The sequence below is a fragment of the Panthera leo genome, chromosome B3, assembly GCF_018350215.1.
Source record: "Panthera leo isolate Ple1 chromosome B3, P.leo_Ple1_pat1.1, whole genome shotgun sequence".
NCBI classification, from domain to species: domain Eukaryota; kingdom Metazoa; phylum Chordata; class Mammalia; order Carnivora; family Felidae; genus Panthera; species Panthera leo.
This window is the reverse complement of record NC_056684.1, coordinates 16,077,516-16,088,560: the sequence shown is the minus strand read 5'-3', so window position 1 is coordinate 16,088,560 and position 11,045 is coordinate 16,077,516.

The following is an 11,045-nucleotide window of genomic DNA, read 5'->3' as shown; positions in this document are numbered from 1 at the left end:
AGTTACTATCATTATCTTTCTTTTTCAGTGGGGGGAACGAGGCCAAGAAAGGTTGTAAATTTCCCAAGAATACACAGCTAATAAGTGCTGGAATTGGGATCTGAATCTAGGGCCTGCTGACTCCATATTAAGAGCTCTGAATCACTGTACTATTGAAAATTTGCAGATAGATTTGTTGATTTGTTGAAAAATTTGAGCATCAGTGAATGTTTGTTCTATATATATAATGGAATGGAAATGAAACACTGAGTAATATGCAGATCCTGGCTACAGTGAGAAGTACTAAAGAGTATATGTTGTTTGGATTAGACCTTGAGGAACAGGAAGAAGAAGAGGCCGGTATTTTATGTGTAAGGAATGACCCACAAAAATCACAACTTTCTTTGAACTAGTGTAGTAACATCAGGTGCACAGAATATAGTATTAGTATTCTAGAAAGATGAGAGGTGGGCCTGAAAAGTTCACTATATGCAGATTTTTCTTGTCTTTAGAGGCAGAGATATAAACTTTGGCTCCTTCTTTATAAACACCAGCCCACTGGGGGCATTTTGAGTAAGACGTAGACATGATAAAAATAAGACTTTAAAAGGATGATACATGTCATTATTTTTCACATTTTTACACACTGGTGGTATTAGGAAATATTGCAAGTGGTGTTGGGGATAGCAGACATTAGAAAAGTCCATGCTCAAGGCATTCAGTCCCCACAGAACAGAAAAAAAATGGACAGAATTCTCAAAAATCAGGAAAGGAAATAGAAAGAGTAAAAATGCCTCAGGTCACAACTCTTGGATGGCTGCTTCTTTGCTGATATTTATTTTAAAGAGTCAAAAAATCCTAGGATTGGAAAGACTCCAAAGATCTCCTGCCAAGGCTGGGAGCATCCCTACAATGTTGGCCCGTCTCAGTTTGGTCCCCATTAGGTTACCGTTTCTCTAGTCTACCCATCTGTGGAAAAAAAGACAGCCAGCTCTCCACAAAATTCATTTCCCCTTCTTCCATAGAATTACCATTCTGGGGGCACCTGGGTGGCTCAGTCGGGTAAGCATCTGACTCTTGATTACGGCTCAGGTCATGATCTCACAGTTCATGAGTTCAAGCACCATGTCGGGCTCTGTGCTGACAGTGTGGAACATGCTTGGGATTATCTCTCTGCCCCTCCTCTGCTCTCTCTTTCTGTCTCTCTCTCTCCCTCTCTCAAAATAAAAAAAAAAAAATGAAAGAAAGAAAAAAGAAATACCATTCTGGCCACGCACATGGCTCTTCAGTTTGCCGACCCTTCTAAACCATCCCTGCAGTCGATGTGGCCATTGAGTATGCTCTTTGCCATAGAAAGTGAGTTCAAGAGATTTGTGCTGCTTCTAAGTCTAAGACATAAGACATTTGCCATATCTCTTTGAACTTCGAATTGAAGCAACCCGGCCTCATCTATGCAGATGACAGCAAGCTCGTAAGTGACAGTGAACCAACAGGAAAGAAGGAGCCTCAGATTTTGGATGTTCAGAGAGAGCAGCGTCATTTGCTCACCTGGAATGTTCGCCTGGGAATATGTGAGACAAAGGTAAACTTTCTTTTTTTTTTTTTAAACTTATTTAGTGTTTATTTATTTTTGAGAGAGAGAGAGAAACAGAGTGTAAGCAGAGGAGGGGCAGAGAGAGAGGGAAACACAGAATTTGAAGCGGGCTCCAGGCTCTGAGCTGTCAGCACAGAGCCTGACAGGGGGCTTGAACTCACGAACTGTGAGACCATGACCTGAGTCAAAGTCAGATGCTTAACAAACTGAGCCACCCAGGTGCTTCCAAAGGTAAACTTTCTTAATGCTCTGTGCTAGTGTTAGCTTTCTTTGTTACATTAGCCTGGCTTCATCCAAATTAATATGCTATCTTACTTTAATATAGAAAAATGGCTTTTCTCTGAGTGACAAAGGCAACAAAGTTTCTTTAACAAAATAAGGAATCTAGTTATATAAATAACTGGTTGCAGGGAGAACATTATTTGTAATCTATTTTATTTATTTTTCTCTTTGGAAAAATTCTGTTTATTGTTTTGAATTTATTTACTTATTTTGAAAGTGAGAGAGCGAGAGCGAGAGAGAGAGAGAGAGAGAGAATCCCAAGCAGACTCCACACTGCCAGTGTGGAGCCCGATGCAGGGTTCAGACTCACGAACCACAAGGTCATGACCTGAGCCGAAATCAAGGGTTGGACGCTTTAAGCAATTGAGCCATCCAGATGCCCTGGAAAAATTCCGTTTAAATAGCCCTTCCCAGGAATCAAGTAAGCAAGACTCACGAATAGATGTGATGTGTGTAAACATATGGATTGTGAGGTCTTTGGGAATCTCAGATTCCTTTTCTGTGGACTTCTCCGAGCCTACACTCACACGCACTGGGAATCCTGAGAAAGAGATATGGCAGGTGTTTCCTACATTTGTTGACCTTGGAGCTAATTCTCTTTTCTTCTGGAGTTTCCTCAGAGAATAATGCTCCCTCCATGTTCAAGAGCAGTGTTTCTGTCTACCAGGAACTCAGCTCAGAGTCTTATTTCATTCTCTTCCTTCCTCTGCCTTCCAATAAATAGCGGGGTTGTATATACTGGTTATCCCAGGAAAATCTCATTTTTATCCTGTTTTCTCTGTGTAAATTCGAATAATGTCCTTTTCACTCTAAACAAGAACTCAGTTTCGGATGACAAATAATGTGGCCGTTTACCTCTGGACAATTACTATGTGTGCTGGCATCTCTATCTCTCTTTTCTCCCCTTCTTCCTTGCCGCTTACTTTCTTGATAATTAAGTTCGTTCAATGGGGTAGCATTAGTTACTGCTAGATAGAATTCACTGGATCTAAAGAGGCAAAGTGATAAAACGTCCGTATCCAAAGAAGGCCAAAACAATACAGCAGCTGAAAAATTTAGGGACCATTCCGTGTCGTTCAGTGAGAAAAGATGAAAATAATCACCCATATTAATTATGGAATCATACTGGTAATTCAAGGACTGTCAGCAGCCAATAAACATTTCCAATGTTAGATGTCAATGGCCACCAACGTGAGGTACGGAAATGAGAAATCAGCAGAGTGGGAGAGCATTGGAGCACTAGAGTAATGGCTGGGGCCAAGCAAGGGGCATTTCGGAAAATTTGTACAGAAGTTATTGGAATTCATGAGTGGATTCAGCAAGTATGTAGTGGGCATTTACATTTTCCAGGAAGTGTGTTAAGAAATGGGACTTGAGAGCTACCTGAGACGTGGCCTCGATTTCACAAAGCTTATGGTCTGGTGGGACGAGACACATTATTACACGATGTGATAATTGCTTTAATGGAGGCAAGAGGAACTAAGAATTCAGGAAAGATTGTGATTAATGGATCACAATGACACTAAATATTATTACCAATACTGAGATACTGATCTTATCACACACAAACATTACTTCTATGGGCCAGATTTGGCCTGCATTATTTCAGGGGTTTCTTCTGATAATGGCATAATGTAGGTATCCAGTATTACCCTATTTGTGTATTAGAAAACTGAGTTTTAGGATTTTAAAGTTACTTATACCAAAAGTCGTAAGTCCTAAATACCTCATCTTGAAGACCGGAGGGTAAGTGGAAAAAGAACTTCTTCCTGTCCCATACTCTTTTGAGTTGGTGGGGGCAGGAGTCTGCAGGAAGAGGGAAATCTGGTTAAACTCGTATTTATGAAAAGAAAAGTATATTGTCTACCGACAATCCTCAAAAACGTTAACCCCAGTAACGTTAAGATTTAATGTTGTCTTTCAGATTTTTGAGCATTTCAGGTTTTTGTCCTCCTCATTAAACAATGTCAAACAGTTACATTTCTGTTTTGGTAATATGGCCAGATGTATGAATATTTCACTATTTTCCTAGCATGGTGTTGTCCAGAGGCTATGTTTATTCCATGGGGTTGCGGGGGGGGGGGGGGGGGGGCGGGGTTTGTGCTAGAGGGTGATCGACTGGGAGGCAAAACTTTTTTAAAAGGGAGGGGCCCAGACTTCTCTTCACTCTAGATTGCTTGAGGAGAGAAGCAGGGCCTTGGAGCACCAGTCCGGGTCTGTGTTCCTGCTGGCCAGTCCCTGGGAGACCTCTCACAGCCCACTTCCTACTTCATTGCCTGCATTCGGAGAGGACCACGAATTGTCCCAAAGGGATGAAAAATGAAACCCAAGTTTCCATAATTGAAGCAAGAACTGCATGGCGGCACATTTATTTTTTAATTTTTCAAGAGTCTGAGAAATGCCAAGTACAAATAAAGACCATGGTACTTCACTGAATTCAACACGTCTTTCTGTAGCATCGCAGAAAACCGAAGTCACAGCGGGACTTTGTGCATTCTGCAAAGGTTGCCCACCTCCTTTTGCAACTGACTTCGCTGTGAGTGATATGCAGCGATGGCTGGCATCCATAGCCTGTCCAGGGGAACAACGTGCTGCTTTGACCCTGTGGTTAGCTGAATAACTAATCACACCGGAATTGGAATGGCTGAGAAACACAGTTCAGATGGCTCATGCCAACAGTTGTGGAGAAACAGTTACCTACAGAGAGAAACTAATGATCATCTCCATCAAAATAATAACAGTACTGATGCTAACAAGAGGGGCCCGTTTACGAGTGCGTGTCCACTGTGCTGGTTGGTCAGGATGCTGATCGTAGTGCCATTGACTCAATAGAGCTCGTGGTTGTCACCGGCCCTAGATCTACATTTACGTAATGCAGGTGATCTCGTTTTTTAAACTTTGGGAACTTCCTTGCCTAGAAAGAAAAACTGGGGGATCAAGTAATTTGACTTTGTTACAAATGTTAAAAACACACAAAAGAATCGTCCCCTCCTTCTTTGGGGGGGGCATAATGGATACAACGAAAAATTTCTCTCTAGCTTTTAAGATTTCAGTCCTAATAAAGCGGCATGGTGCTTCTCAAAACATCAGTGTCACTTGGCATCCAATGAGAAGCTCACGTTCTGGGGCCCCACGTCGGATCCGTTTCATCAGAGACTCTGGGGGCTTTTGTGCATTGCAGTGAGGCTTCCAGGTGGCTCTCATGCACACTCACATCTGAGAACCAGTGCTGCAGCATAACGCTTAATGGAAAAAAAAAATTATGATAATCTCGACACTCACTAAAATGAATGGATAGCTTTCAACATATCACTTCTATGTAAATAAAATATCTGCTTATCTGCACTTACGCTTCAAAATGAGATGCACTTTTTTTTTCCTCCTGAAAGAATTGAAAAATGGAGGGGAAGAGTGAATAAAACTTACATTGATTCAACGTCTGGTATGTGCCCAAATTTGTCCTGAGGCTTTTCATTTCAGCCTCTCTACTCCTTACCGACAACTCTATGAATCGATCAGCATTAATCTTATTTTAAAGGGCAGGAAACTGAAGGATTTCAACTTTCCCAAATGACAAAGCTACCTTGTTTCTTTTCTGAGGTCAAAAAGTAAATGCTTAAAGAAGTCACACAGGTAATAAGAATGAGTGAAATAGAACAGGATGTAAATGACAAGAAGAACAAATTTGATGGAAAAGACAGCTGACCCTCAACATTGATTTTGGAGGAAAATTAGAGACGGTGGCAAACTTCTAAAGGCAGCTGCTGTTTTCAGCCCTTTCAGGTTGTGGTCAAAAGTATTTTGTACCCAAGTTCGTCCAATAATCTGATTTTTTTCTCCTCCTTGGGAAGGAGGAGAACATCAAGAGTTTGCATCAGATGGCCAGATTTTTAATATTAGCATTTAAATTATGTACATTAAAAAAACATTTATTATTTTTTATTTAAAATTTTTTTAACTTTTCTTTTTTTAATTTTTGAGACTGAGAGACACAGAGCATGAGTAGGGGAGGGGCACAGAGAAAAGGAGACACAGAATCCGAAGCAGGCTCCAGGCTCTGAGCTGTCAGAACAGAGCCTGACACGGGGCTCAAACCCACAAACTGTGAGATCATGACCTGAGCCAAAGTCAGACGCGTAACCGACTGAGCCATCCATTAAAAAGCATTTTGAATACCAAATTAAACATACCTGCTGGCTGTGTTTGTCCAGGTAGCCACTTGTGATACACTGTAATGTCAAAACCTGTGGGATTGCCCCAGCAGCCTTTCTGACATCCATGCTCGTCTGCCAGCTTGAGAGAAATATTATGGAAATTTCCCCCCTAGAATTTAGTTTCACATTTGTTCAGGTCGGTGTCTAGCATTTTAGACCTTGGGGGAAATACAGAGTTCTATTTCTAACAAAGTTCACTGTGCTTAGGCTATCGGGGATGGCGGGGCAGCAGTCATGGGCAGGGCATCTAACGGGATCGCTTCTTCAGTCCCCTGGACCAACAGGAGGTTTGTACCAAGATGAAGGTCTCCACGCTGGCAAGACTCACCGCTCTCTCGTTGTCAACCTGCAGGCGCAGCAATCAATATTTCTGTAATTACTATGCTTCCTCTTTGGCATAGCTAAAAATCCAGTCTTGTGCTAGCTCTGCAAACAGAGCTTTTCTCAATTCTTCTTTTTATCCTTCTTTGCATATTTATTAGACCATTTTGGACTGTTCCGTGCAAACTGGCTGAAAGTAACCAGCAGAATGAGGCCCAATGTTGCTTGCTCTCCCCAGACTATCAAACCATCAGTGGAGATTGGACAGGTCCTGATGAAATAAATGTTGGCTGCTGACTCGTCCAATTCTGCTGCACTCCTCAGTGTCACTCGTGCGGGCTTGTCCAAGATTGAGATATTTGCAAACTGTCATCTTTCATAAATATCTGCCTTGAGTGACACTTACTCCCCCCTACACTTCTCTTTGAAATGCACCTGGCGGGTTCCTAGCCTGAGGCCTTTCATTGCTTGTGATACGTGATTAGCAAAGGGATGTTTCCTCCCCCCGGTGCCTGTCCCTTCTCTTCCCCCCTCCCCCCTCAACCCTACCCCTTCTTGACCTTCGTTCGCCCTTTCTTGCCCTCCTCCCCACCTCCTTTGGGAAAGGCCTGAGTCATAGTTGTAAAATGCTAAAGACAGCAAATTTGGCAGTTATCATGGTATCATGGTAACTCCAAAAAATACTTTTAAATTCAACTTGCCCAAATTACAGTGAATTACAAACAATCAAAAGTTTGTCAAAGCTTTTCAAATTAATTTAACCTCCTCTTAACACAAAATCTCCTACAATCTCCAGGAGCCGGCTCAGAATGTTAATACGCTTACAGGAACAGATACTGTCTTTTTTTTACATGCCCCTTCGGCTCTAACCTCCAACAGAAATGGAAACAGCATGTTTTAATGACGAAGTTAGTAACAATATTTATTACCATTTCCATAGCCTGTTTTTTTTAGGATTGCTTGTAAGAGCCCCGGTAGCAGCCAGCACTGCTACCAGCCAAATGAATCAATGTGCTTGCACGTAAATGTTGGGATTACTGTAAGCACTGAGATGTGAAACTCAAATCTGCAACTGGAAAAGGATCTCTACGTTCAATGAAATTACCCCCTCTTAGAAATGCATATGTAGAGATTACAAGGTAATCAAACATTCTCAGTTCCTAATGTATCTGATCAGATTTCCCATGCATAATTTAGCAGAAAAAGGTTTAATATCTTAATGTAGGGTTATTTTGTTATACATTTGGACTGGAGAAATTTTAATCAGTAAGATTAAGAGAAATTCTAATTTTCAATACAATCTTGGTAGATTTTGAATACCTGTAAATAATACAACTTAGCATACCAAACCTTTAACGACCTTATTTTGCTGCAAATGTTTGCAGTGTTTCAATCTATTCTCGGTTGAACATTCTTTTGAGACTACTGTGTAATGAACAAATCGTCCCTCTAGGTGATAGGAGAATGGCAAAGTTGCATTATAAGAACAAGAACATGAGTACAGGAGCGCCTGCCTGGGTGGTTCAGTTGGTTAAGCTTCCCACTTCGGCTCAGGTCATGATCTTAGGGTTGGTGAGTTTGAGCCCCACATCCGGCTCTCTGCTGTCAGCACAGAGCCTGCTTCAGATTCTCTGCCCGCACCCCTCCTCTGCCCCTCACCCACTGATTCAATCTCTCTCTTTCTCAAAATAAATAAATAAACTTTAAAAATAAACAAAAATAATGTGCAGGTTTGATCCGTGTACCAAACTGTAATGTCTAACCATTTACGAGTTTAAATGCAAAAGTGTGCCAAAAACAATGTGATCGATGCAATATAATATATATATATAATGCAAAGTAATATTATACTATACTAACTATTGTATTCTATAATATTATAAAATAATATGAAGCATATGCTATGCAGGTTTGATTTCCACTAGAATTTTTTCATGTGCTACAGAAGAAATTTAGTTTTTATATAATATGATTAGCATAGAAGTAATACAAACTTATATAAGCCCTGCAATATGCATTTTAAAATGTATTCTTTTTTAAGGCTTTACAATTTTTATTTTATATGATTATGTATTTATTTTATGGGCTATGATATATTTTAATTCTATTTTGACACATATTAGACAATGATGAATTTAGAGTGAGCAATTAACAGAAACTTAAGGAGTCTTTTATTTGATCTCAGAAATGTAATTTAACCATGCTTTGCAGATAAAAATTGTGACCATCAACGGAAAAGAAAAAGTTCATAAATATTAATTAATTTTCACATATCTCATTGTTTATGGAGATATTTTATCATATTCAATTACAATTTCCATATTAACAGGTAATTTCCTTTCTGCAAATTTCTATCCATACTGGAGAGCAAAAATGAGATCCCAGCTACCCAGTTACATTCAATCGGCAGACTTTGGCATTTCAATCATGTGTCAGTCATTGAACGATTCGAAGCAATGTCACCAGTTTCATCCCATGTATTCTTTCCAAGCTGCTTGGAAAGTAAGTGGTACAATTCCCATTTCTCAGATGTTTTAACTCAACTTCGGAGACTTTAAGACACTTGCGTCCAAAGGCTAATGTGCATATGCTTGTCTGGCCGTGGATGTAGGATGTGGTCCTCCTGGTCACCATGTCTTTATTCATCTCAACATAGGCCATTTTTATCATTTTGTCTCAGATAATTGGCCATCATTACTGCCCTGACTTGGCACAGTAACAATCCAGAACTCTAGCAATTCTAAACCTTACATGTACATTGTTTACTTTGGATCATGTTTGAGGCTTTCTAAAGTTCATATAATTTTTATTTGATTTTGTTTTTTTATTTAAAAATTTTTAGTTTATTTATTAAAAAAACCTTTTGTTAATGTTTATTTAGTTTTTGAAGGAGAGACTGAGAGACAGAGTGAAAGCTGGGGAGGGGCAGAGAGAGAGGGAAACACAGAATCTGAAGCAGGCTCCAGGCTCTGAGCTGTCAGCGGGGCTCAAAGTCACAAACTATGAAATCATGACCTGAGCTGAAGTCAGACGCATAACCTACGGAGCCACCCAGGTGCCCCTATTTATTTTTTGACAGATAGAGAGAGAGAGAGAGAGAGAGCAAGGGAGTGGCAGAGAGAGAGAGGGAGAGTTAGAATCCCAAGAAGGCTCCACACTGTCAGTGCAGAGCCCGATGTGGGGCTCGAACTCAGGAACTGTGAGATCATGACCTGAGCTGAAATCAAGAGTGGGATTCTCAAATGACTGAGCCACCCAGGCTCCCTGCTGATATGTATATATATATATATATATATATATATATATATATATACACATATGTATATATATATACGTATATATATATATATACACATGTGTATATATATATATATACGTATATATATATATACACATGTGTATATATATATATACGTATATATATATATATATATATATATATATATATATATATATATGTATTATTTCATCAGGACCTGTCCAATCTCCACTGATGGTTTGATAATCTGGGGAGAGCAAGCAACATTGGGCCTCATTCTGCTGGTTACTTTCAGCCAGTTTGCACAGAACAGTCCAAAATGGTCTAATAAATATGCAAAGAAGGATAAAAAGAACATATATACGTATATATATATATATACACATATATGTATATATATATACATATTTATATATATATAAAACAAAATACTTTATGTATATATATATACATATATATAATACATATACATACATATACATATACATATATATACATAAAGTATTTTGTTTTTTAAGGCAGTTTTTGATTTAGTTTTGGAGCGAAAAACACTGAGATTTCCCATATGCCCCTTCCCCCGACACTTGCACAACCTCCCCCTGTGTCACCCTCCCCCCTCAGAGTGGTACATTTGTTACAACTGATGCATCTACGCTGACACCACATCATCACCCCAAGTCCATGGTCCACATTAGGGTTCACTCGTGGTGTTGTACGTTCTCTGGGTTGGGACAAACATGTGATGTCATATATCCACCATTATAGTATCATACAAAATATTTTCACTGTCCTAAAAATCCTCTGTGTTTCACTTGTTCATCCATCTTTCCCCCGACCCCTGGCAATCACTGATCTTTTTACTGTCTATAGTTTTGCCTTTTCTAAAATGTCATATAGTTGTTATCATATAGTATGTAAACTATTCTGATTAAGCCTGTATACTTTTTTTCCTTTCACGATTTTGTTCTTGAGGCTTTGATGGCTCTAGAATACAATTCCTTGCTAACGCCCTGAGGATGCAGGACGTGAACAGAATCTTTTTTAAATGCTGTGATAATTGGTTTATTGACAGTTATTCCTTGTTCTTGGACATGTATGATCAAGAATTATATGACCGGGGCAACTGGGTGGCTCAGTCAGCTCAGCGGCCAAATTTGGCTCAGATCATGATCTCACAGTTCATGAGTTCGAGCCCCACATCAGGCTCTGTGCTGCCAGCTCTGAGCCTGGAGCCTGCTTCGGATTCTGTGTCTCCCTCTCTCCCTGCCCCTCTCCCACTCATTCTCTCTCTTTCTCTCTCTCTCTCTCTCTCTCAAAAATAAACATTTAAATAAATTTAAAAAAATGATATGACCATCTATCAGGAATACCATTATATCAGAAAAGATATTCTTGC